At 47.2% G+C, this 27,518-nt stretch overlaps 1 long non-coding RNA gene across 1 annotated transcript in view; it reads left to right on the top strand.

Moving 5' to 3' along the window:
* Nucleotides 1-700: 700 nt before the first annotated feature.
* Nucleotides 701-27,518, top strand: part of LOC134980249 (uncharacterized) — a 74,200-nt gene continuing 47,382 nt past the window's right edge. The window contains exons 1-2 of the long non-coding RNA XR_010190362.1: nucleotides 701-945; nucleotides 6,718-6,822. This is a non-coding gene — a long non-coding RNA (uncharacterized LOC134980249). The remainder of the gene's footprint in view (nucleotides 946-6,717; nucleotides 6,823-27,518) is intronic.

Raw genomic sequence — 27,518 nt, 5'->3', positions numbered from 1 at the left:
TTTACCTGGTTTAAATCAGCCTCAGAACCTGTGTAATTAATGTGTCCAGAATTAAAGGGATGAGGTGGCAACCCTAATTGCAGCCCCTGTTTTGCATGTTTGTAAATGTCCGCAGAAATGCAGCACAAAGCTCTGTGTAGAACTGTATCTAATGCACAGAGCAATGTAAAGCTGTGCTATAATAACCACCTATGTCACCAAAAATGAACAACCGCTAGATGGCTGAAAGCATAGATGGGATCTAGAAATGAATTTACAATGCATAATCAGACAAAATTGTATACACAAACCAATATCTATATTAAACTAACTAACTGACTATATTGAGTATGTGTATAATTATATACATTGATTTTATATATATATATATATATATATATATTTATATATATATATAATTTAGTTTGAGGACTACAAGTGATTGCACAGTGCTTCTAGGCATGTTTATAAATATAGGCTAATTCTGACACAATGGCTGTGTGACTCACTGAGACACTTTCTGTAGCCAGAGACATTAATGAGCAGCTGTGAGGCTGCACCCAGATAAACTTGGCAAATACTGGGAATATCTTGTGAAAAAAAAAATCTTTCAGGGTGGGAGGGGGAACACCTCCCACGCTTCTCTCCTGATGCCTGCGTGTTATTTCCACTCCCACAACACTGACAGCAGCGTGGCACATGTCCTGCAGTAAGTTAGGATGCTTCAGGGATGCTGCTGCTACTGGCCGCGTCACCGTCACTAGGCAACGCTCCATAACGACGAAGCCTAGCAACCGGGAGTCGCGGCTCCGCCCACTGGACCAATCGGGTGACAGCGAGGAAGCGGTTCGCGGCTGGCTCTCAGGCGGACTCCGGAGCCGCCGAGGTAGACACGTGTGAGTGCTGGGGAGAGAGCGATGAGAAGACGGGTCCTTGAGCTGGATGTAAGGTGAACGCGTTCGACAGGTACTGCGGGAGGAAGCTGGGCTCCGTGTCAGGCTGTTCACCCAGCTGCCCAAGTCTGCTGCAGAACCTCTTGGATGCTCCTTTAGATAGTCTATGCCTGCCAAGAGGATCTGCAGCATCTGAGGGCAGCCCATTCCTACAGGTTATTTTAACCCAATGGAGAAATACTTAATGTGTGTGTGCTATATATAGATAGATAGATAGATAGTAGTATATACTGTGTGTGTGTGTGTGTGTGTGTGTGTGTGTGTGTGTGTGTGTGTGTATATATATATATATATATATATATATATATAAAAAATATATAGTAGTATAATACATAGTATTTATACTGTGTATAAAAAAAGTAGCATATATATTTATATATATATATATATATATATATACACACATACATACATATATATATATATATATATATATATATATATATATATATATATATATATATATGTTAATGTAAGAAAATAAGGATGATAGCAGTGACAGACTTTTATTCCTATGAACTGCAGAGACCTTTCTCCCTACCTGCATTGGCTTGTGTGCACGTCTCTCCATTTCAGCGTGTCCTTTTAATGATACAAGGTCGATCGTGGCACAGAGAAGTTTCTTTGTTTTTGATAATGGTCAGATCATGATAATACGTTTGCCACGTCAGTATCCGTTTTCATAGTGACACCTTGCGCATTGTCAGATTTCCCTTTTATATGAGTTTTTATTGTGTATGACTAGATTAGACTCACAGGTGAAAAAGTGACCGTGGCCGTTTATGTGATGCTAATGTACACTATGCTTTACCTGATATAAACAGCGGGCTCTGCTGTTATTATGGATTATAATCGGTGCGTTCTGATGAAATTACAGCAGCATTTTGCGAAGATACAGTTTTGTGCTGCGGTCAGAGGTGTAAAGTTCCAGCAACGTCCTATCTGCATGTTGCTTGTTGTGTATTTGTGGCTTGCAGAATGTATAGCTCCCAGAAAGAGATGATGATGTTCCTTCACTCAGCTAGAGAGTGTGGTTGGGCCGTACCGGGACCTCATCAGGCTAAATTCTGCAGCCATTCATGTCACTGTAACCAAATGGGGAAAAGGTGAAGAGTTTACTGGGCAGTTATGGACACTTGAATTATAATCTAATCACTTCAGTGGTCATTAGGAAAACCTGTGTATAATATAATACAATGCAGTCCCTACTCTCAGTTATAACAAGTATCAGAGACACCTGGTGATAGATTTACTGTTCTGTGACCGATGGATTTAATTCGGCAACTGTAATAAATGCCAATTCAGGCTGGATTTGCATGTATTGCTGTTGCTGCTCTAAATCCATTGGTGCAAGCCACACTCATCCTCACCTTTGACAAACTGTGGAACAGTAAATCTAGCCCCTGGGATTTCTGTGTCTCGTGCTTTTGTATGGCAACAAAACTCCTCTGAGTCATCTACAGTATGGGGGGTCATTCCGACCTGATCGCACGCTAGCTATTTTTTGCAGCGCTGCGATCAGATCAAAACTACGCATGCGTATGCACCGCAATGCGCAGGCGCGTCGTACGGGTACAAAGCGGATCGGTGCTGGGCGATGAATTTAACGAAAAATCCATTCGCACAGCCGATTGCAAGAAGATTGACAGGGAGAAGCCATTTATGGGTGTCAACTGACCGTTTTCAGGGAGTGGTTAGAAAAACGTAGGCGTGTCCAAGCGTTTGCAGGGCGGGTGTGTGTCGTCAATTCTGGTACCGGACAGGCTGAAGTGATCGCAGCGGCTGAGTAAGTTCAGACCTACTCAGAAACTGCACAAAACTTTTTTGTACCGCTCGGCTGCACAAGCGTTCGCACACTTGCAAAGTGAAAATACACTCCCCCCATAGGCGGCGACTATCTGATCGCAGCGCTGCAAAAAATAGCGAGCGATCAACTCGGAATGGCCCCCTATGTCTGAATCATTTATAGCAGGAGGGCATTCTCCCATATATAAAGCTGATTCTGATTCGGAAGCATGTGATGTCTTCACGCTAGGCTCTCATAGGCGTGCGCAGGGGGGGTTCCTGGTGCGCACAGGCACCCCCTAATGTCTGTCACCAACTCACACACACCTGCTGCTGCTACATTATCGGCGATCGCAGAGTGTGCTCATTTCTGTCCTCCCGCCCATTGCGCCCGCCACCCCCTCCGCTCAGTCTGGCTGTCATTCATTTGTATGGTGCAGCATCACTGACGTAATCTTACTCCCAGTTTCTCTAACCTGTGGGATGTGTTGTGATGATGTCATGCCGCGTGCCCGCTCATGCTCCCACCCACGCGCTCTCTCTCCTCAACATGTGCCAACGCCACAGAATACAGCGTTCCTCTTGGAGGAGGACAATTTCAAATTCAATACCAATATACGGTATATTTCGAGAGATTAGGATATAATCTATGGTAATAAAATATACAAATTTAACATATATTAAACAGATATATATATGTGCATCAATTCTCTATATTATTTAGTTTCATTGAGTGCCAATATGTGGTGGTAGACATGCCTGATAGGTGGTGCTAGACATGCCCATTAGGTGGTGTTAGACATGCCCAATAGGTGGTGCTAAACACGCCCTTCTAATCGTGCACCCCCTAATAAAATGTCCTGCGCACGCCTGTGTAGGCTCTTTTAGCAGAGCGCTCCAGACTGCCCAATTTTTAAAGGACAAAGTGTGCCTTGCCCCTTTAGTGATGCCCTGCTAAAACAGCCTGCGGGCACTGAGTGAATGGGCGCGCACGGCATCTATTCACATTAAACAGAGAGCTTGGGGGTAGCACAGCATCACTGCAGGAGCTGGGCACGCCCCCATTAGTGATGACCCAGAGGGCTGGCTCACCCACAACAGTGATGCCCATCCTGGCTGGCAATGCCTCCTCTTTGGGAGTGCTCGATACATGCCCGGCACCTCGGCGCACTACCATCCACAAATCCAGGGGGGTGCACTACGTGTGGGAATGTGGACAGCCCATGCGGATTTCAGCATACTACGCAAGCGCCAAAGAAAGAGATCTGCGATTGTGCATGTGCAGAATCAGTCTTATGCATGCGAATTGCGTTTGCTGGTGCGGACGGATTTATCTGCCCTTCGACAGACCACACTATCTGTGAAATGATCATTTCTGGACGGTTACTGGGCAATGATCTTGTGAACACATGGATCTGTTCCGTGTAGTAGAAGTGTCATGGAAGTCTAGGCTGACCATTGTGCTCGATCATTGTGTGTGAACAGAGGTGGGTCCCCCGGTGCAGAAGGATCGTTTCCATCCAGCATGGGGTGGGTTCTAGTCCAAATGATAATGACAATGGCTTTGGATGGCGACTGTGGCGTAAGAACAATGGGCAGGATAGGCTTCCACATACAGTCACAAGGATTTTCTGCATACACGGTCGGATGCTCAAATTGGCATAAGCTAGCAAGCAGATTGATGCCGCTGTCCTGGAAAGCATCAGCAGCTGCGTCTTAGTCATCCTCCATTAGTCACTGCACAGAACAAATAGTACATTTTAATTTGTGAAACTTATTTATGTTCTCCGGCATAGAGATGGGTAAGGATGGACATCGGAAGCCAGGCATCAAATGGTTTCTGGGCTTCCGACATCAAATCCAGCAACACAATGACTACTAGCCATCACATCACAACCATTCGATGTTATAAACATTGATGGTTTTACTGTGTGCAGAAACATTCAGAGCTGTGTGCGTGCGGACATTAGCTGAGCTGCGGATACCACTACCTTTGTCAGAGGCTGCGCAGAAGCAGATTCTCATCGGATGGCCATTGGCAATTATCGAACACCTGCAATTCAATGTAAATATACCCTTCCATCCAATCAAGAACATCGATGGTTGCTAACCATCGGCTTCCAATGTCCATCTCTAGAGTTGTATTATTCTATTTAGTTAAAGTTTATAATTATTCTATCATGTATTTGATATACCCTTAAGATTAGGATTATAATACATACAGTTGTTGGGTTGTTTTTTTTTGCTGCATGTTCATGAAGTGTTAAATTGATACTGTACCATTATCCCATTAAATGTGCCTTTGTCACTCCGTTGTATGGGTAGTTTTATCAAGATGCTATCATTTGCACAGCTGTCAGATGATTCCGTTCACACCAGAGTTGCTAATGTGAGTAAATGGATGAACAAAATGGCAGGAAGCCCTTATATGTAATAAACCTTCAGTTAATACAGTTAGTACAGTTATATAAGTACATGCGTGTAATGTGCTGTATGTGGAATGTATGTAAATAAAGGATTGCCTTGTTATTGAATGAAGTCATCCTATATATTTGAATTTATAAAAACTAACATCAATAACAGTTGCTTTATTTTCAGAAACTGGTTTTAGTGTCATTGTAGGACCCTTTCAGGTTTATGGCTTAAAAAAAATATATATATATTTATTGTTTATTTTGTAAATACATAATTCTGCAATTGTTGAAATGTTCCATTGGTACTTGGTTTGTAGGGATCTTCAAAATATTTGTATATTTTACAGATTTGCCAGAGTCTAGATTAATTCCAGTGTAGAATCCGTTGAAAATTTGTTATTTTTTAAATTTATTTTGTAATATGAGACCAGGGAGACGATAATGCCCCGTTCAGGCCGCGTATGGCGGGTCACACCCGGGAGCCTGACACGGGAACTCCCAGGATGCGTCCCACCGTTGGTGACGTCGCCCGTGACACGGCTGGGGCGGCGCTTGGAGATCACATGATCTCCAAGCGCCGTCCGTACACAGAGAGTGAACGGGAAACGGGTCGCATCAACCCAGCTCCCGTTCACACCGCACAGCGAGCTGGGTTGAATACGAGTTCAACCCTGCTCACAACCAGGGTTGAAATACCGTGTCACTCGACCTGGTATTTTAACCCTTGCACCTTTCACACCGCACCTAAACACGGGTTATGCGCGCTCATGTGCCAATAACACGTGTTCATAGATGGCGGTGGGAAAGGGGTATAAGTCTCATATTGTATGAAAATAAGTTTAAGATGTGATGTATCACTACATCTATAATAGCTGTACTGATACATCACGTATAACACTTTGCCCTGAGAAATTAGAATATGCTCTCCTCACTGATTAGGTGGGGAATGGATCATAGGGTCGATGCTCACTAGCTCGTCCCCAAAAGGTCAGTACACAACAGGTCGACATGTGAAAGAGGTCAACATAGTAAAATGATCGACAAGGAAAAGGGCAACACAAGAAAAGCCGACATGAGTTTTTTTTCTTGTTTTGTTTTGGTGTTGTTTACTCTGCAAAGTCACGGGAAACCCTAATTAGTGCACCACGTTTGCACTCTGCACAAGTTAGTATTCCCAATTGTAATCCCCGTGGATGGTAAAGTATGAAAACGTTTAAAATTATTTGTTTTATTAAAACGCACGTCGACCTTTTCCTGCGTCGACCATTGCCATGTTGACCTTTTTACAATGTCGACCTTTTGTCCATGTCGACCAATAGTGGTTGACCTATTGACCTTAGTAGTATCGACCTAGCAACCGAATACCAATTAGGTGCAGGGTGCTAGAATGGACATTAATATTGTTTTCAGAATGGTTATTCACACTGGGTACATGTGAGCGAGCAATCATTAACCAGACTGCTTCACCAGTGGAAATGATGTTCCCAGATCATTACTGCAATTCTCTTGTCACGCGGGGCGGTTGCATCACTATTTTCCTCTCTGCTTTAATAAAGTGTCTACAGTTACCTCATTCTTATTCTCAGCAGGCAAGCTTTTAAAGAAATGCTGACTTGTAGATGCAGATGGCTAAGGAGGAACATTGATGATATGCATGTGCAACGTTGTGCAGACTGAATTGGGACTTCCAGGTGGGTACCATGCTTTACTTACAGTATGTCTATACCGTATTTTACTATTACATTGTAATACGTCAGTCTAGAGCAGGCATGTCAAACTCATGGTCATCCAGCTGTTGTGAAACTACAAGTCCCAGCATGCTTTACCAACTGATCAGTGAAAGGTATGCTGGCAAAGCATGCTGGGACTTGTAGTTTCACAACAGCTGGAGGGCCATGAGTTTGACATGCCTGGTCTAGAGCATATATTTGTATATTGTAGCACTTAAAACTGCAATATATTGAACATCATGCAGTGCAGGATCTGAACTGGTGACTGTTGCAGAGAGCAGTTGGCAGGGTACCGTGGGAGTTGTAGTTCAACGAAAGCTGGAGTGGGAAAATATTGTAACACCAGAAACCTTTATATTTGGTTGGGTTATATTGTTTCTGTGCAGGGTAAATACTGGCTGCCTTATTTTTACACTGCAATTTAGATTTCAGTTTGAACACACCCCACCCAAATCTAACTCTCTCTGCACATGTTACATCTGCCCCACCTGCAGTGCAACATGGTTTGCCCATTTACTAACTTTTTGGTTTGCTTACAACTTTGAATAACCCCCTGTATATTTGTTATAGAAGAATACATCCCAACGCCTGTAAACTTCAACACCATTTTTTTATTTGCATTAACAAGTGTTGCGAATACTAATAGATTGCTAGGTAGACAATCATAAAACACAATATAATATACAGTACACAGCTTCAAACATTTCAATATGCTAGAACACACACTTATATATATTGTGTTAGGGTTATATTTACTAAAATGTGGGTTTATAGATTTGGAGATGTTACCAATAGCAACCAATCCGATACTAGCTATTATCTTCTTGAAGGTGCTAGATAAATGATAAGTAGAATCTGATTGGTTGCTAATGGCAACATATTCACTTCCATAGATCCACACTTTAGTAAATATACCCCTTATACTACTTTCACACCGCCTGAGGCAGGTCGCTCCCTGGAGCCTGACACGGGAGCTCCCGGATGCGACCCGCCTCAGGGGCCCCTTGCACACCCTGACTACAACCCGGCATATTGCCGGGATGGTGATGCGGCGTGGGCGGCGCTGGGAGACCACATGATCTCCAAGCGCCGCCTGTACGTAGAGAGTGAACGGGAGCCGGGTCGCATTGACCCGGCTCCCGTTCACACTGCACTGTGGGCTGGGTTGAACACGAGTTCAACCCTGCTCAAGAGCAGGGTTGAAATACGCAGGGTTGAAATACTGGGTCACTGGACGTGGTATTTCAACCCCGGCACCCTTTCACACCGCACCTGAACACGGGTTATGCGCGTTCATGTGCCAAAAACCCGTGTTCAGAGGTGCTGGTGTGAAAGGGGTATTAGTGTCAATGTAAAAAGTAAGCGGGTATTTTGGCAGCCAACTGAGAGGCTTAAACTGTGCTGAACTCTAACAGTGGTTCCAAAGAGGGACATACAGTACTGCAGGACAATGGAGTTAGCCCAGTTGATAGATATATTATAATTGGTATCCGGATGATAGACAGTGACTAGTTAGACAGTCAGTAGATAGACACCATATGTTAGACAGACATTAGGACGACAGGGTTAAAAGGTCGACATGAAAAAGGTAGACAGCACAAAAGGTCGACAGGGTCAAAATGTCGACATGAAAATGGTCGACACAAAAAAAAAGGTAGGCACAATTTTTTTACATTTTTTTTTACGTTTTTGGACTATTTCATATCTTCTTTAGCCATGTCGGCATAGAGTTGGTTATAAACCTTGTTTTGAGTGCAGCGAGCCACCGAACCCGATGCGTGGTGAGCGTAGCCTTTCTACAATTGGGGATCCCAGATGACAAAGCTATCCACACACACCACAAAAATGCAAAAAAAATATGGTGTCTACCTTTATTGTGTCGATCATTTTCATGTTGACCTTTTGACCCTGTCGACCCTTTGTACGGTCTTCCTTTTTCATGTCGACCTTTTGACCCTGTCGACCTAATGTCTGTGTAACATGTGGTGTCTATCTATTGACTGTCTAACTGGACACTGTCTATCTATCATCCCACACCAGGCTGGTGGCACAGTTTATAATAGTTTGATTTTCCTTAATTCTCTTTAAAAAATATTTTATTATTGCTGAAAACAAAAAAAAGTTTTTAAAAACATGTTTCAAACATGTAAAAAGTAGTTTATGATTAAGTTTGCCCACCCTTTGTTTATTGTTATGGTCTATAAACAATGAATGAAAGTAATGGTATTATAATACACATTTTTTGCAACCCAATCTCTGCTCAGCACTTAAAATTTCACAGATGTAAACAATTTGTCTATCCCTCTCTTTCTGTCCCTTCTTCTGTATCCACTTTTCTTCAATATCTTTGCATGTAAATGTGTGTCTGTCTATCTATCTATCTATATATATATATATATATATATATATATATACACACACACACACGCAGGTTGAGTATCCCTTATCCAAAATGCTTGGGACCAGAAGTATTTTGGATATCGGATATTTCCGTATTTTGGAATAATTGCATACCATAATGAGATATCATGGCGATATGACCCAGGTCTAAGCACAGAATACATTTATGTTTCATAAACACCTTATACACACAGCCTGATGGTAATTTTAGCCAATATTTTTAATAACTGTGCATTAAACAAAGTGTGTGTACATTCACACAATTCATGTATGTTTCATATACACCTTATACACACAGCCGGAAGATCATTTAATACAATATTTTTAATAACTGTGTATTATTCAAAGTGTACATTGAGCCATCAGAAAACAAATGTTTCACTATCTCAGTCTCACTCAAAAAATTCTGTATTTCGGAATATTTGGATATGGGATACTCAACCTGTATATATTTTATACATGCATACACTGTATTTTACTCTGCTATTGTTACCATTTCTCAGCATGACTTCTAAGCTACACCTTTCCCAATTAACCTATTCCCCATACTTCAGCATTGTGCGTTCTGTGTAAATATACTTCTCCAGGGACAGTTACCAAATTCCCTAATTGCCCTGGTTTGCGTTTCCTAGAGGTAGTTATTGTTTGTCTTCTTTTACTCATTTTTCCAATGCACTTTATCTGTGCTGAGTGTCATTCCATATAGATGGTGCAGGACATTAGACTGCCACATTGGGCCAAAATGTGTGTAGCTCCCTCAAATCTTATGGTTTAGTCCTGCATTATACTGATGTCTGAATTGTGCCATTGCCTTCAGTATTATTTGAGCATTAGACAGGTTTCATTGCTGTATCCAAAATGGTACAGATTAAACTCTTCCAGGCTCTAGTTCCATAAATGTCATTAATAACTAGCGTTTGCCAGTGGCTTCGCTCACATGGACGTCTGATATTGCTCATCGGAACTATTGTTACAAAGACAGTAGTGCCATCTAATATTGTGATGTACACTGCTCAAAAAAATAAAGGGAACACTTAAACAACACATCCTAGATCTGAATGAATGAAATATTCTTATTAAATACTTTGTTCTTTACATAGTTGAATGTGCTGACAACAAAATCACACAAAAATTATCAAAGGAAATCAAATTTATTAACCCATGGAGGTCTGAATTTGGAGTCACACTCAAAATTTAAGTGGAAAAACACTACAGGCTGATCCAACTTTAATGCAATGTCCTTAAAACAAGTCAAAATGAGTCTCAGTAGCGTGTGTGGCTTCCACGTGCCTGTATGACCTCCCTACAATGCCTGGGCATGCTCCTGATGAGGTGGCGTATGGTCTCCTGAGGGATCTCCTCCCAGACCTGGACTAAAGCATCCGCCAACTCCTGGACAGTCTGTGGTGCAACGTGGTGTTGGTGGATGGAGCGAGACATGATGTCCCAGATGTGCTCAATTGGATTCAGGTCTGGGGAACGGGCGGGCCAGTCCATAGCATCAATGTCTTCGTCTTGCAGGAACTGCTGACACACTCCAGCCACATGAGGTCTAGCATTGTCTTGCATTAGGAGGAACACAGGGCCAACCGCACCAGCATATGGTCTCACAAGGGGTCTGAGGATCTCATCTCGGTACCTAATGGCAGTCAGGCTACCTCTGGCGAGCACATGGAGGACTGTGCGGCCCCCCCAAAGAAATCCCACCCCACACCATTACTGACCCACTGCCAAACCGGTCATGCTGGAGGATGTTGCAGGCAGCAGAACGTTCTTCTTGGCGTCTCCAGACTCTGTCACGTCTGTCACATGTGCTCAGTGAGAACCTGCTTTCATCTGTGAAGAGCACAGGGCGCCAGTAGTGAATTTGCCAATCTTGGTGTTCTCTGGCAAATGCCAAACGTCCTGCACGGTGTTGGGCTGTAAGCACAACCCCCACCTGTGGACATCGGGCCCTCATACCACCCTCATGGAGTCTGTTTCTGATCGTTTGAGTAGACACATGCACATTTGTGGCTTGCTGGAGGTCATTTTGCAGGGCTCTGGCAGTGCTCCTCCTGTTTCTCCTTGCAAAAAGGCGGAGGTAGCGGTCCTGCTGCTGGGTTGTTGCCCTCCTACGGCCTCCTCCACGTCTCCTGATGTACTGGCCTGTCTCCTGGTAGCGCCTCCATGCTCTGGACACTACGCTGACAGACACAGCAAACCTTCTTGCCACAGCTCGCATTGATGTGCCATCCTGGATGAGCTGCACTACCTGAGCCACTTGTGTGGGTTGTAGACTCCGTCTCATGCTACCACTAGAGTGAAAGCACCGCCAGCTTTCAAAAGTGACCAAAACATCAGCCAGAAAGCATAGGAGCTGAGAAGTGGTCTGTGGTCACCACCTGCAGAACAACTCCTTTATTGGGGGGTGTCTTGCTAATTGCCTATAATTTCCACCTGTTGTCTATTCCATTTGCACAACAGCATGTGAAATTGATTGTCAATCAGTGTTGCTTCCTAAGTGGACAGTTTGATTTCACAGAAGTGTGATTGACTTGGAGTTACATTGTGTTGTTTAAGTGTTCCCTTTATTTTTTTGAGCAGTGTATATTTTATATTGTACACATTGATTACCAGATTTCTTTGTAAACAATATTCACAGTTTTTCCTTCAGGGATTTACACAAAAAGATGCTTGTGACTACTAGCTCGCGAGCAAGCCACGTAACGCTGCCCATGGGAGAAGCAGCTGGTCCTGAGATCTACACCTGCAGCGCTAAGTGTTTGCCCCTGTGACTTGTTGATTGTCATAGCAAAGCAAATGTTTACATGAACTGCAGGCGCTTGAATTGAAAATATAAATTGTTGGGGATAAGGGGGAAGGGAAGGGGGGTGTGTGTGTGTGTGTGTGTGTGTGTGGGGGGGGGGGGGGGCGGGCGGGTGTCACATACCTGCCACAGCTCGATCACATTGCGCTCCTGTCCCCGCCAACCGCACAGACAGCTGAGCGCCGGCTCAGCTCTCCAATCATGTATGAGTGAAGCAGCCTGCCGCTCAGCCATTGGGGCAGACTACTTCAGTCATACATTATTGGACAGCTGAGCCGTCGCTCAGCTGTGCTGTCTGTACGGCTGCAGTGCGGACGAGAGCGCAGCACCACAGATCGGATCGGAAGAGAGATCCGATCTGTGGTGTGACAGGGGGCCCTTTTGGAAAGGGGGGCCCGGGGTACGTATCCCCGGAACCCCCCCTTAATCCGGCTCTGTATACGTGGTATAAACACGTTATCACCTGTGCCACATCCCATTAGAATCTCTGCCTCAATTAGGCTCCTCTACAGAGCAGTTACTTCCCTTATATAACTTGGGTGGAGTCAAGTTCTGCAGAAGCATGATCGGGACACCAGCTTTTAGTGCAATGCTGTGTGCTGGAAGTCCATCTGCACTAAGTGAGTTCAGAAATTCCACATATACAGTCATTTTGGACTTGAGGAGCCTGCACTCTGCACAAGTGTCAATCGTCTGTCTTTTCCTTTATTGCTCCTCTCCCTGATGTCACATAGAGATCATACATACCTCACTTTTTTTTCCAGGTCACTCAGATATACAATAGTGATGCCAGACAGACAGAAATTATTATTATTATTATTTTTTATTATTTTTTTTGTTTGTTGGGGGGGGGGGGGAGACACGGATAGTGTGATGATTAGCATAATTGCCTGACAGCACTGAGGTCATGGGTTCAGTTCCCACCATGGCTCGAACTGTATGGAGTTTGTATATTCTCCCCGTTCTTGCGTGGGTTTCCTCCGGGAACTCTAGTTTCCTCCCACAATCCAGAAATATATTGGTAGGTCAATTGGCTCCCAACAAAATTAACCCAGCGTGAATGTGTGTGTGTGTACATGTGATAGGGAATTAAGGCCCCTATTTATCAAGCCTCCGAGAGTGATAAGTAGCACGGTGATAAAGAACCAACCAATCAGCTCCAAACTGCCATGTTTACATGCTGCGTTTGAAAAATGAAAGGAGCTGATTGGTTGTTACTTTATCACCCTGCAATTTATCACTCACGGCTTGATAAATCTGGGCTATAGATTGTAAGCTGTAGTGGGGCAGGGACTAATGTGAATGGGCAAAGTATTTTCTGTAAAGTGCTGCGGAATATGTGTGCACTATATAAATAACTGGTAATAAATAATAATAATAATAATAGTTCATAAACCGTCCCTATAAGTATATTTCTCCCCAAAAATTGGTATGTACAGATACAACCCTTACAGTTTTATTATATGTATGGATCATTCTTTCAGTGGGATCTCAGGTTGCTGAAGTACGTGGTACTGCCACTGACACCAGCCGGGGGGGGGGATGGTCATGGCATAAGTGGGTGGTGAATTGGTCATGGCGAGCGTTTGCATCATCATTACCGCACCCCCGCCAAATAATGCTACGATTACCACCAATGTAAACAGTGGGTGTGGCTATGGTAATGAGATTGTGAATCACATCTTTAACCACCCGGATCACCCATCCTTCCGGGAGATTTGGCAAGTAATGCTTGTTCTGGATAGCTGGGATGGGGCAGGCCAAGGACACGTAGGTTGAGCACAGTAATTGCACATTAAGGCAGTGGCAGACTCATGTACACTAGTGTATAGATGCATATATTTCTGAAAATAATTATTTGTGGGTTGGCAGGGGTAGTTACAATCAGTGGTGGCGATAATTGCAAGCACTGCTTCCTTCAGTGTTCTGGCGGTGTAGAGTTGGATCTTGATCCGAGGCACCAACAAGCTAAAGCTTTGACTGTTCCCAGGATGCACTGCACCGCCTCCTCTATATCCCTGCCTCCAGGCACTGGAGCTCAGTGTGTAAGTTGGTGCCCGCAGTGCAGGCAGCTAACAGGGAGGGCTGCGCTAGGCAGCCCTAAAAAGAGCTTTTCTGACAAAGAAGACTTCAAGGGCCGCAGCATACTGACACATCGTGCTGCTGCTCTCTCACCTCCCCCAGCGGCGCTGTATACTCCCACACCCTGGTTGCCGGGTACTTACAGCGGAGGCGCACCAGTTTCATCAGGCACATATACCGCCGCTGCTCTCCTGGATCACGTGGCCGCACGATTGGGAGGAGGTAAGAGGGTCCCCCAGGCGGGACCCGCCAAAATCGCGATCCTGTTGCGGTCTCTGGACACGGACCGCGCCGCTGGCGTTGACACTGTGGCCATGCAGGGACCCCACTATATCCACATGGGCAAGGAGCACAGGTCGGATTTACTAAAATCCGTTTAGTACAGGCTCCATAGTACTGGGTGGTGAAGGCCAGCAGAGGGGATAAGGCTCTGACCTGAAGCCCCAGGCGCCATTTACAGCAGATGTTCCCACCCTGGAGCTGCATCTCTCTCTCTCCCTCACTCCCTGTCAGCGTTTGGTCGCCATTACACAGAGCTGCGCTGATTCTGGGACTGCTGGGCACTGTCTGCTCTGTAAAGCCGCCTGCCTCATCAGCGCTGTGCATTTACAGGACACTTAAGTATTCTACATGTCGTTTAGATAGTGTTAGTTAAGAAGAAGTGCATAACTACAGGGATATTTAGTACAAGTATCCTGTAATATACATCCAGTGTTTACTGTGCATTGTTATATCTGTATACATACATAGCTTTACTTAGTATTGCTAGTCCAGTGCAGTTTTATTGTTGTTTGTAATAATTTCTGCATTGTACATGTGACTGTGTGTGCCAATAGCTGCTGTGTGGTTCCTATTCCGTGTATCTCACACGTATTGTTATCCCTATATTTTGTACCCTGATGGGGGCTAAGTGCATCAGGGTCCTATATATATATATATATATATATATAATGTTTCACAGGATATACTGTTTGGTATTTCTCTAACGTCCTAGTGGATGCTGGGGACTCCGTAAGGACCATGGGGAATAGACGGGCTCCGCAGGAGACAGGGCACTTTAAGAAAGAAATTGGATACTGGTGTGCTCTGGCTCCTCCCTCTATGTCCCTCCCCCAGACCTCAGTTTGAATCTGTGCCCGGACGAGCTGGGTGCTACTTAGTGAGCTCTCCTGAGCTTGCTAGAAAGAAAGTATTTTGTTAGGTTTTTTTATTTTCAGAGAGATCTGCTGGCAACAGACTCTGCTACGTGGGACTGAGGGGAGAGAAGCAGCCCTACTCACTGAAGCTAGGTCCTGCTTCTTAGGCTACTGGACACCATTAGCTCCAGAGGGATCGTACACAGGATCGCACCCTTGGTCGTCCGATCCCGGAGCCGCGCCGCCGTCCCCCTCGCAGAGACAGAAGCAAGAAGGAATCGAAATCGGCGGCAGAAGACTCCAGTCTTCATATGAGGTAGCGCACAGCACTGCAGCTGTGCGCCATTGCTCCCACACTAAACCCATACACTCCGGTCACTGTAGGGTGCAGGGCGCAGGGGGGGGCGCCCTGGGCAGCAATTAGAGACCTCTTGGCAAAAGTGGGCATATATACAGTTGGGCACTGTATATATGCATGGGCCCCCGCCATATTTTTTTACACAGAAACGCGGGACAGAAGCCCGCCGCTGAGGGAGCGGGGCTTCTTCCTCAGCACTCACCAGCGCCATTTTCTCTCCACAGCTCCGCTGAGAGGAAGCTCCCCAGGCTCTCCCCTGCAGAATCACGGTAGAAGAGGGTAAAAAGAGAGGGGGGGCACATAAATTTGGCGCAAAAACAATATATACAGCAGCTACTGGTTAAACACTAAGTTACTGTGTGACTCCTGGGACATATAGCGCTGGGGTGTGTGCTGGCATACTCTCTCTCTGTCTCTCCAAAGGGCCTTGTGGGGAACTGTCTTCAAAAAGAGCTTCCCCTGTGTGTGTGGTGTGTCGGTACGTTTGTATCGGCATGTTTGACGAGGAAGGCTATGTGGAAACAGAGTGGGAGCAAATGAATGTGGGGTCGCCGCCGACGGCGTCGACACCCGATTGGATGGATATGTGGAAGGTTTTAAATGATAATGTTACTTCCTTGCATAAAAGGTTGGATAAAGCTGAAGCCTTGGGACAGCCGGGGTCTCAGCCCATGCCTGATCCTATGTCGCAGAGGCCGTCAGGGTCTCAGAAGCGCCCACTATCCCAAATTGTTGACACAGATGTCGACACGGATTCTGACTCCAGTGTCGATGGCAATGAGGCAAAGTTACAGCCTAAAATGGCTAAAGCCATCCGTTACATGATTTTAGAAATGAAGGATGTGTTGCACATCACAGAGGAAACCCCAGTCCCTGACAAGAGGGTTTATATGTATGGGGAAAAAAGGCAAGAGGTGACCTTTCCCCCTTCACATGAGTTAAATGAGTTATGTGAAAAGGCTTGGGATTCTCCAGATAGAAAACTGCAGATTTCCAAACGGATGCTTATGGCGTATCCTTTCCCGCCAACGGACAGGTTACGCTGGGAATCCTCCCCTAGGGTAGACAAAGCTTTAACACGCTTATCCAAGAGGGTAGCCCTGCCGTCACAGGATACGGCCACCCTAAAAGATGCTGCGGTAGTAATGCAGGAGGGTATCCTGAAGTCCATTTATACACATTCAGGTACCTTACTAAGGCCGGCGATTGCGTTGGCCTGGATGTGTAGTGCTGTAGCAGCATGGACAGATACCTTATCTGAGGAAATTGATACCTTGGACAAGGATACTATAGTACTGACCCTGGGGCATATAAAAGACGCTGTCCTATATATGAGAGATGCCCAAAGAGACATTAGCCTACTGGGCTCTAGAATAAATGCAATGTCGATTTCTGCCAGAAGGGTCCTGTGGACTTGGCAACGGACAGGCGATGCCGACTCAAAAAGGCACATGGAGGTTTTACCTTACAAGGGTGAGGACTTGTTTGGGGACGGTCTCTCGGACCTTGTCTCCACAGCTACTGCTGGAAAGTCAAAATGTTTGCCATATATTCCCTCACAGCCTAAGAAAGCCAAATGCAGTCCTTTCGATCACAAAGAGGCAAGAAAGTACGAGGTGCGTCCTTTCTTGCCAGACGCAGGGGTAGAGGAAAAAAGCTGCATAATACAGCTAGTTCCCAGGAACAGAAGTCCTCCCCGGCCTCCACTAAATCCACCGCATGACGCTGGGGCTCCACAGGCGGAGCTAGACCCGGTGGGGGCACGTCTCCGAAATTTCAGCCACAAGTGGGTTCACTTCCAGGTGGATCCCTGGGCTATAGAGATTGTGTCTCAGGGATACAAGCTGGAATTCGAAGAGATGCCCCCTCACCGTTACCTCAAATCGGCCCTGCCAGCTTCCCCCTTAGAGAGGGAAATAGTGTTAGCTGCAATTCACAAATTGTGTCTTCAGCAGGTGGTGGTAAAGGTTCCCCTCCTTCGACCGGTGCTGATTCAGTCAGACAACATCACCGCAGTGGCTCATGTAAACCGCCAAGGCGGCACAAGGAGTAGGGTGGCGATGGCGGAAGCCACCAGAATTCTTCGCTGGGCGGAGAATCACGTAAGCGCACTGTCAGCAGTGTTCATTCCGGGAGTGGACAACTGGGAAGCAGACTTCCTCAGCAGGCACGACCTCCACCCGGGAGAGTGGGGACTTCATCAAGAAGTCTTCACGCAGATTGCAAGTCGGTGGGAGCTGCCACAAGTAGACATGATGGCATCCCGCCTCAAGAAAAGGCTGCAGAGATATTGCGCCAGGTCAAGAGACCCTCAGGCGATAGCTGTAGACGCTCTAGTGACACCGTGGGTGTTCCAGTTGGTCTATGTATTTCCTCCTCTTCCTCTCATACCCAAGGTGCTGAGAATCATAAGAAGAAGAGGAGTGAGAACAATACTCATTGTTCCGGATTGGCCAAGAAGGACTTGGTATCCAGAGTTGCAAGAACTGCTCACAGAGGACCCATGTCCTCTGCCTCTAAGACAGGACTTGTTGCAACAGGGGCCCTGTCTGTTCCAAGACTGACCGCGGATGCGTTTGACGGCATGGCGGTTGAACGCCGGATCCTAGCAGAAAAAGGCATTCCGGATGAGGTCATTCCTACGCTGATAAAGGCTAGGAAGGACGTGACGGCTAAACATTATCACCGTATATGGCGAAAATATGTTGCTTGGTGTGAGGCCAGGAATGCCCCTACGGAGGAATTCCAGCTGGGCCGTTTCCTTCACTTCCTACAGTCGGTAGTGACTTTGGGCCTAAAATTGGGTTCCATTAAGGTCCAGATTTCGGCCCTATCCATTTTCTTTCAAAAAGAACTGGCTTCTCTTCCTGAAGTCCAGACGTTTGTGAAGGGAGTGCTGCATATTCAGCCCCCTTTTATGCCTCCAGTGGCACCTTGGGATCTTAACGTGGTGTTGAGTTTCCTGAAGTCACACTGGTTTGAGCCACTAAAAACCGTGGAGTTAAAATTTCTCACGTGGAAAGTGGTCATGCTATTAGCCTTGGCTTCAGCTAGGCGTGTGTCAGAATTAGCGGCTTTGTCACATAAAAGCCCCTATCTGGTTTTCCATATGGACAGAGCGGAATTACGGACCCATCCGCAATTTCTGCCAAAAGTGGTGTCATCTTTTTATAGGAACCAACCTATCGTGGTGCCTGTGGCTACTCGTGACTTGGAGGATTCCAAGTTACTAGATGTGGTCAGGGCTTTGAAGGTTTATGTAGCCAGAACGGCTAGAGTCAGGAAAACTGAGTCACTGTTTATCCTGTATGCACCCAACAAGCTGGGTGCTCCTGCTTCAAAGCAAACTATTGCTCGCTGGATCTGTAACACGATTCAGCAGGCTCATTCTGCGGCAGGATTGCCGCAGCCAAAATCAGTAAAAGCCCATTCCACAAGGAAGGTGGGCTCTTCTTGGGCGGCTGCCCGAGGGGTCTCGGCATTACAGCTTTGCCGAGCAGCTACTTGGTCGGGTTCAAACACTTTGCAAAGTTCTACAAGTTTGATACCCTGGCTGTGGAGGACCTTGTGTTTGCTCATTCGGTGCTGCAGAGTCATCCGCACTCTCCCGTCCGTTTGGGAGCTTTGGTATAATCCCCATGGTCCTTACGGAGTCCCCAGCATTCACTAGGACGTTAGAGAAAATAGAATTTTACTTACCGGTAAATCTATTTCTCGTAGTCCGTAGTGGATGCTGGGCGCCCGTCCCAAGTGCGGACTTTTTTTCTGCAATGCTTGTATATAGTTATTGCTTACATAAGGGTTATGTTATAGTTGCATCGGGTTGATCTGATGCGCTATTGTTGTTCATACTGTTAACTGGGTAAGTTTAAGTTATCACAAGTTATACGGTGTGATTGGTGTGGCTGGTATGAGTCTTGCCCGGGATTCCAAAATCCTTTCCTTGTACTGTCAGCTCTTCCGGGCACAGTTTCTCTAACTGAGGTCTGGAGGAGGGACATAGAGGGAGGAGCCAGAGCACACCAGTATCCAATTTCTTTCTTAAAGTGCCCTGTCTCCTGCGGAGCCCGTCTATTCCCCATGGTCCTTACGGAGTCCCCAGCATCCACTACGGACTACGAGAAATAGATTTACCGGTAAGTAAAATCCTATTTTTTCTCTGAGTATTTCAGTCACCTTATACCACTTAAATCCTATGTTTGTGATCTGCATTGCAATCACACTCCACAGGGTTTTTTTGTCTGGCTATATTGTACTGTTACGCCCTAGAGCTACATTCTCCAATAATGTCTGCGTCACAGGGCGGGAGATCTGTGGCTGATCCTGCGTCATGCAGTGCTGACACTGCGGATTTATCTGAGGAAAATATTCCAGCTGAGGGTCCAGGTATTGGCGGTTCTGTACCCCACGGTCAGCCTTCAGCACCTGTGGCACACCAAGACCCACCTTGGGCTGCTTTTTCTAATTTACTGACTACACTAGTAACGAGACTTGCACCTCCTGTGGGACCTCCTGTGCCTGTACAATCACATATTGTCCTTGTTGTAAATCCACCATGGGTGGATTCTCTGTTGACTCAGTTACAGCAGTTAAATCAGTCTTTGGTTAAACAAAAGCCTGACCCTCGCCCCCCTAGGACCAAAGGGTCATCTAAGCGGGCCATTTTTTCCTCACAATTCACGCATGTTTCGGATACTTCATCCGATGAAGATGGCGTATATACTGACCCATCAGACACTGATGCAGATGCTTCTGATGGGGAATCTACAACACAATTGGATGTTCCTGACCTCTTGGAGGCTATCAAACTGATTCTTCAGATCGATGATGAAACTGAACCTCCAGATACGTCTAAGAAACCTGATAAATTCAAACGTTAGAATGTTACTAAACTAGTTTTGCCACATTCTGACCATTTAGTTGACATACGTCAGGAATCCTGGGAGTCTCCAGGAAAGAAATTCTCCCTGTCTAAAAAGATGCTAGCTCGTTCTCCCCTCACTGCAGAGTTAAGTAAAAATTGGGAAACACCGTCGCCGGTCGACTCACATGTTGCACGTCTGGTGGTGTCTTCTGCTCTGCCTGTCACTACCATCACCTCTCTGAAGGAACCGACGGCTAAGCGTGTGGAGGGCTGCATGCTATTTACACTCTTGCGAGTGCTGTGCATAGACCTACTATAGTGCCTTCTTGGGCTGCAAAAGCTATTGAAGCCTGGGTTCAAGAAGTTGAAGCGGATCTACCTCCTAATTTTTCTGATAATGCCAGACAGTGTCTTTCATATATTACCACAGCCTCTCATTACATTCAGGAGGCGGCCTCTGATGCCGGTGTGCTGGCAGCCAAAGCGTCTACTATGTTCATTCTGGCTCGCCGGATTCTGTGGTTGCTGTCCTGGTCTGTGGATCACTCTAAAAAGACCTTGGAGGTGATCCCTTTTAAGGGAAGATCTGAACAAGATTGTTGCTGACTTAGCGTCTGCGAAAACTGCATGTCTGCTGAGTACTAATCCTTCGGCTCCTTTCGTACCTTTCGACGTCCAAGTAAAGCAAAGGGTCAGGCGTACCCGAAACAGGCTCGCACTTCCAAAACCTCTAAGCCCAAACCTAAACGATCCTGGCCTGCCCGTCAGCCTGCTTCCAAACCAGACAAGTTTGCTGCATGACGGGGCGGGCCTCCCCCTGGGGGACCCCAGGGTGGGAGGCCGACTTCTGCGGTTCGCCCAGGTATGGTTACAGACCACTTCATACTCACGGATATGCCACTTCTTTCAAGAAACGTCCCCCAACCCAGTTTTGCTCGACAAATATCCCATTGGATCTGTTGAAAACAAAAACTCTATATTTCGTGGTACAATCCCTCCTGGACACAGGAGTGGAAGTGCCGGTGCCTCTGGCTCAGAGAGGCAGGGGGTACTATTCAACGCTGTTCCTAGTTCTGAAACCGAATGGATCCTCACGGCCCGTTCTCAACCTCAAGTCTTTAAACAAATTTGTGAAGATATCCAAATTCCGTATGGAAACTCTTCGCTCTATTTTTCTGGCCTTGGAGCCCAAGGACTGTATGGTATCTTTGAACATACAGGATGCTTACCTACATATACCTATTGCCATGTCGCATCATCAATATCTGTGGTTTGCTATTGGCAACCTACATTATAAATTCCAGGCCTTGCCTTTTGGACTGACCACGGCTCCGCAAATTTTCACCAAGGTCATGGCGGTCATGACGACCCTTCTCCGCCATCAGGGTATCAGGTTCCTGCCGTATCTGGACGACTTGTTGATCCTGGCAAACTCCACAGAGGTTCTCCTCCTTCATCTGGAACCGACGGTCCAATTCCTGCAAGCCCACGGGTGGCTCATCAACTGGAAAAAATCCTCGCTGGTTCCTGCTCAGAGCATGGTACACCTGGGGGCTTTACTGGACACACACAACCAACGGTTGTTCTTGTCTCCGGAGAAGGTCCTGAAACTTCAGGACAGAATACGATGCTTCCTCTCTCGCCCTCGTGTGTTGATACACTCGGCGATGCAAGTACTAGGCCTCATGGTGTCAGCTTTCGACATGGTAGAGTACGCTCAATTTCATTCTCGCCCTCTGCAGCGTTTAATCCTTTCCAAGTGGGACGGCCTGCCTCACCGGATCAGGTCTCACATGATTTCCTTGACTCCGGAAGTTCGTCTGTCTCTGAGCTGGTGGCTCCAGGACCAACGATTGAACAGGGGTCGTCCCTTCTGCATCTCCAACTGGATCCTTCTAACGACAGATGCCAGTCTGCGGGGTTGGGGCGCGGTGTTGGAGCAACACTCTCTTCCGGGTCGGTGAACCAGGGAGGAATCTCTCCTTCCGATAAACATTCTGGAGTTGCGCCCAGTGTTCAATGCTCTGAAACTGGTCCTGCCTCTGGTACAGAACAGGCCTGTTCAAGTACAGTCGGAACAACGCCACCACAGTGGCGTACATAAATCATCAAGGCGGCACTCGAAGCCACATGGCAATGATGGAAGTATCAAAGATTCTTCTATGGGTGGAACGCCATCTGCCAGCCATGTTGGCATTGTTCATTCCGGGGATCCTCAACTGGGAAGTGGACTTCGTCAGTTGTCAGGATGTGCACGCCAGAGAGTGGAGTCTTCATCCAGAAGTCTTTCAACTCCTAGTGGACAAGTGGGGCCTACCAGATGTAGACCTGATGGCGTCTCGACACATGTGTTCTTCGGATCAAGAACAAGGGATCCTCAAGCAGCGTTCGTGGACGCACTGGAAATTCCATGGAACTTTCGGCTGCCCTACGTGTTCCCCCCAGTGTCACTCCTGCCCAGGGTACTACGGAAGTTCAAGCAAGAAGGAGGAATACTACTTCTAGTCGCTCCAGCGTGGCCCAGACGGCATTGGTTCTCAGACCTGCAGGGTCTATCGATAGAGCGTCGTCTTCTACTTCCTCAACGCCCAGACCTCCTTGCTCAGGGCCCTTGTGTCTACCCGGACCTGGCCAGACTGGCTTAGACGACGTGGCTCTTGAAGCTTCACTTCTGAGGGCCAAAGGTTTCTCCGAGGCGGTTATCCAAACTATGTTGAATGACCGCAAACCGGCTTCTGTACGGATTTATTATAGGGTCTGGAATTCTTACTTCACCTGGTGTGCTGCTAAGAATTTATGATGCATACAAGTTTAGTACTTCCAGACTTCTGGCTTTTTTGCATCAAGGCCTGGATTTAGGACTTCATCTGGCCTCCCTCAAAGTTCACATATCTGTCTTGTCGGTGTGGTTTCAGAGAAAAATTGCGTCTATTCTTGACGTTCATACATTAACTCAGGGTGTACTGCGGATTCAGCCTCCCTATGTCCCTCCTGTGGCTCCATGGTATCTGTCTGTTGTCCTGAATGCCCTGCAAGAGTCTCCGTTTGAACCTCTTGAGTCAGTGGATCTTAAATGGCTTACGGCTAAGGTCCTTTTCTTATTGGCTATTGCCTCTGCTAGAAGGGTTTCGGACTTGGGCGCTTTGTCCTGTCGTCCGCCCTTTTTGATATTTAATTGTGAACGCGCAGTTCTCCGAACTCGTCCCGGTTATTTGCCTAAGGTGGTGTCATCTTTTCACCTAAACCAAAAGATTGTGGTTCCGGCCTTCATCTCTTCTGACTTGTCCTCCAAAGAACGGTCTTTGGATGTGGTGAGGGCTCTCCGTGTTTATGTGGAGAGGACTGCCTCTATCAGGAGGTCAGATACACATTTTGTACTTTTTGCTTTCCACAAACGTGGCTGGCCTGTGAATAAGCAAACCTTGGCCAGATGGATTAGAATGATGAGTGCACAAGCTTTTACGCAGGCTGGGCTCCTGGCTCCTGCTGCTATTAAGGCCCATTCTACTCGGTCTGTTGGACCTTCTTGGGCGGCCCGCCGTGGCACGTCCGCAGAACAATTGTGCAAGGCGGCCACGTTTATTAGGTTCTATGCCTTTGATACTTCCGCCGCCCAGGATGCTTCCTTTGGACGCCGGGTTCTCATACCTGCTAAGGTGCTTCTCCTCCCTTGAGGAACTGCTTTAGGACATCCCTGATGTTTTCCCTATGGAACACAGTGTACCCCGCTGCAGAAAAGGAGATTTATGGTAGACTTACCATGATTAAATCTCTTTCTGCGAGGTACACTGAGTTCCACAGGGCGCCCACCGTGACGCACTTAGCTTCTTTGGGTTTGTATGGCATTAGCCGCTAGTCCCTTCTCCTGTCGTGAGAATGTGGTTCTATGTGACTAACATCTGCCTTCTCTTTTACCTGCTTCTGCATTGGACTGGTTGACTAAAACTGAGCTCACAGTGCCTGGAGGCGGGGTTATATAGAGGAGGCCCCGCAATGCATCCTGGGACAGTCTAAAGCTTTAGCCTGTTGGAGCCTCTGGATCAAGATCCATCTCTACACCCCGATGTTTTCCCTGTGGTACCCAGTGTAGCTCACAGAAAGATTTAACCGTGGTAAGTCTACCATAAATCTCCTTTTTGTCCGTATGGTTTAGCTAATCTAATTGGTTTTACCTCCGTACATGAGATGGGCAATTGTTTCTGCGGGATGCAGTTAAATTCCCAACAGTCGGGATCCCGGCAGTGAAGCCTGTGCTGAGGATTGTGCAGGAACACAGTAGCATCCGGCTGTATACTAAAGGGAGTAACCTGATGGCATTTATAGACAACTAGGTGATTCATCGCGACCTACGGGCGCTCTTCACACCTTCTTGAGGGGCTACACCCCCTTAACCCCTGCACGCCCTTGGGGTGTGCAATATTTTTATTATATGGAGTATTACCTCTAATCATAATTGTGTGAGTGGTTGAATATTGCACGGACAAAGGGTGTGCAATGGTTAAGGGGTCGTAGCCCCTTGCAACGGTGTGAACAGCGCACGCAGGGCCTGATGAATCACCTAGTAGGTGCTGTGCTTGGAGAAGTGGCGGGTGCAGGGAGACACGGATGGGGTCAAGGGGTGCCGTGGGTGGGGGAGTGGCAGTTTCGGGGGTGCTATGGGTGGGTGGGGACTGGTTCAGTGGTGCCGTGGGTGGGGGAGGGTGCGTGGGTTCCCCTGGGTGGGGATCTGAAGCCCCTGTGGATGGGGGAGAAGCATTTTTTGGGGGTGCCGCGGGTGGGGGAGGGGCAGGTACGGTGGTGCGGCGGGTGCAGGGATGCTGCGGGTGAAGGAGGGGGTCCGAAGCCACCGCGGGTGGTGGAGGGGGGGTGTGGGGGTGCCACAGAGGTAGTGTGAGTGGGGGAGGGGCGAGTAATGCTTCTCCTCCTGGAAACAGCTAAACTGCTGTCCTCCCTTTGGCAGTGGCTCTCCTGGAGACTCGCACAGCAGCCAAGCAGCCAGTCACTATTGTAAGCGCCGGTGACCTAACGCGCCGCATTACAAGAAAGAAGATGCACTCAATAAACTACAGCTCCCAGCAGCCCTTGGCGCTAAGGGCTGCTGTGAGCTGTAGTTTATTTAGTGTGTCTACTTCCCTATAATGCGGCACATTGAGACACCTGCGCTAACAATAGTGACTGGCTGGCAGAACTGACTGACTCGCTGAATCAATGTAAAAGGTGAGAGTGCTGTGCAGTATCAGTGACACTGCACACCCGCTGCACTGCACAGTCACCTTTTACATTGATTCAGCGTCCAGACATTACCCTCCGCGATATCACCCACTCTATCCGTTACATTAGCCATCTCGGGACTTCCAGGCCGGCAGGCCAGGTGCTGTGTTGTAGAGCCAGGGCCTCTGGGGATCTGTGCGCGGCTGTGGCGGGGAGGCACTTCTGTGACATCATGCACAAAGGAGGCTCCGGGGCTCAGAGAGTATGCGGCGCAGGGAGGGCTATGAAAGCCTTCCGCTCATACTTGCCTACTCTCCCGGAAAGTCCGGGAGGATCCCGAAAATTGGGTGGCACTCCCGACCCCCGGGGAAGTGGGCAAGTGTCCCGCATGGCGCTCACCCCCCGCCACACTCCATCACTTGCCGCATGACGCGGTCACAGCGGCATCCCATCGTAAAGAAGGGAGCGGGGCAATGACGCGATTCGTGTTAAATTGCGATATTGTATCCCCGCCCCCCGCTTTGCAATGGCGGAAATGTGGGCATTGCAAAGCGGAGGGCGGGGCTACAATTACGCAATCATGTCACGACGGCCTGTACAGCCTTCTCCATGCCTCCGTACAGCCTCCTCCACTCCCCCTCCTTGGAGGGAGCAGCCACAACGTAGGCATGCATGCGCTACGGCTAGGGAGTGGGGATTGTTGATGCCGGGGGGGGGGGGGGGGGCAGGTGGACTGGCAGCAGGACATAGGATGCTGCAGTAAAATGATTTCCCCCCCCCTATCTACAGTGCAGAGACTTGCTGCAGATGCAGTGGCATACCCTCCAACTGTACATTTTTGGCAGGTACAGTACCTTTTTTTATATGGCCTGTATCGATTTTTGGCTCCGGTTTTTATGTGTACATTGTTGGAGGGTATGTTGCTGCAGATGCAGTGGGCCTATTTTGGGATGTGGACCTGGAGCTGCAGCTCCATCAGCCCCATTGTTAATCCTGCTCTGGTAACACACAGCATCCAAAGGGCAGAGCCTCCCATTGGATGTAACCTGTGTGGACTGGGTGTGATAGACCTGCTGCTAACCCAATGAGAGCTCCTAGCCCCGCGCAGCGTTATCCACACACAGGCACAGAGTCACAGATCTGGGATTTTATATAGGAGATAGACTTCCAGACATGTGAAAGTGGTCCTTTGCCTGTGGTGTAACACTTTCTGAATTATAGTATCTTTCCCTGATTGGTTTCCGTATACTCCCTGCAGAGGGCAGCATTGTACCACATAAACCTATTACATATCATTATGGAAATCCTGTCTCAATAGGTTTTTTTATGAAAGAGATAGGAAATGATGCTAACCTATTTTAGTTTTGTATTTACTGGACTATCTTTATGACCGGATAATGCCCAGTGTGGGAAATATATCTAGTGTGTTAGTGACCACATGGGTGAAATCACCTGCAGGCTAGTTAATCTCTGTAAAGCACCCCTTGGTTTAATACACATTTTCAACCCTAAACCTCCCTCTAGTGCTTAACCCCCCCCCCCTCCCCGCAGCCTATCTTTAACCGTACCACCTGCAGGTTATTCCTAACCTCCCCCTGCAGCCTAATCCTAACCTCACCCCCCAGCAGTCTAACACCAATCCCCCCCCCCTCCCGCAGCCTAACTCTGACCTTCCCACCTGCAGCCTAACCTCCCCCAGCAGCTTAACCCTTTCCTAACCAGTGGCGCACCCAGGGGGGGTTTCCGAGCACCCAGAAACCCCCCTCCACTAAGAAAAATTTTTTTTTATTTTTTTAT

The sequence above is a fragment of the Pseudophryne corroboree genome, chromosome 12 (genome assembly GCF_028390025.1).
Source record: "Pseudophryne corroboree isolate aPseCor3 chromosome 12, aPseCor3.hap2, whole genome shotgun sequence".
Classification (NCBI taxonomy): domain Eukaryota; kingdom Metazoa; phylum Chordata; class Amphibia; order Anura; family Myobatrachidae; genus Pseudophryne; species Pseudophryne corroboree.
This window is presented reverse-complemented; position numbering and strand designations above follow the sequence as displayed.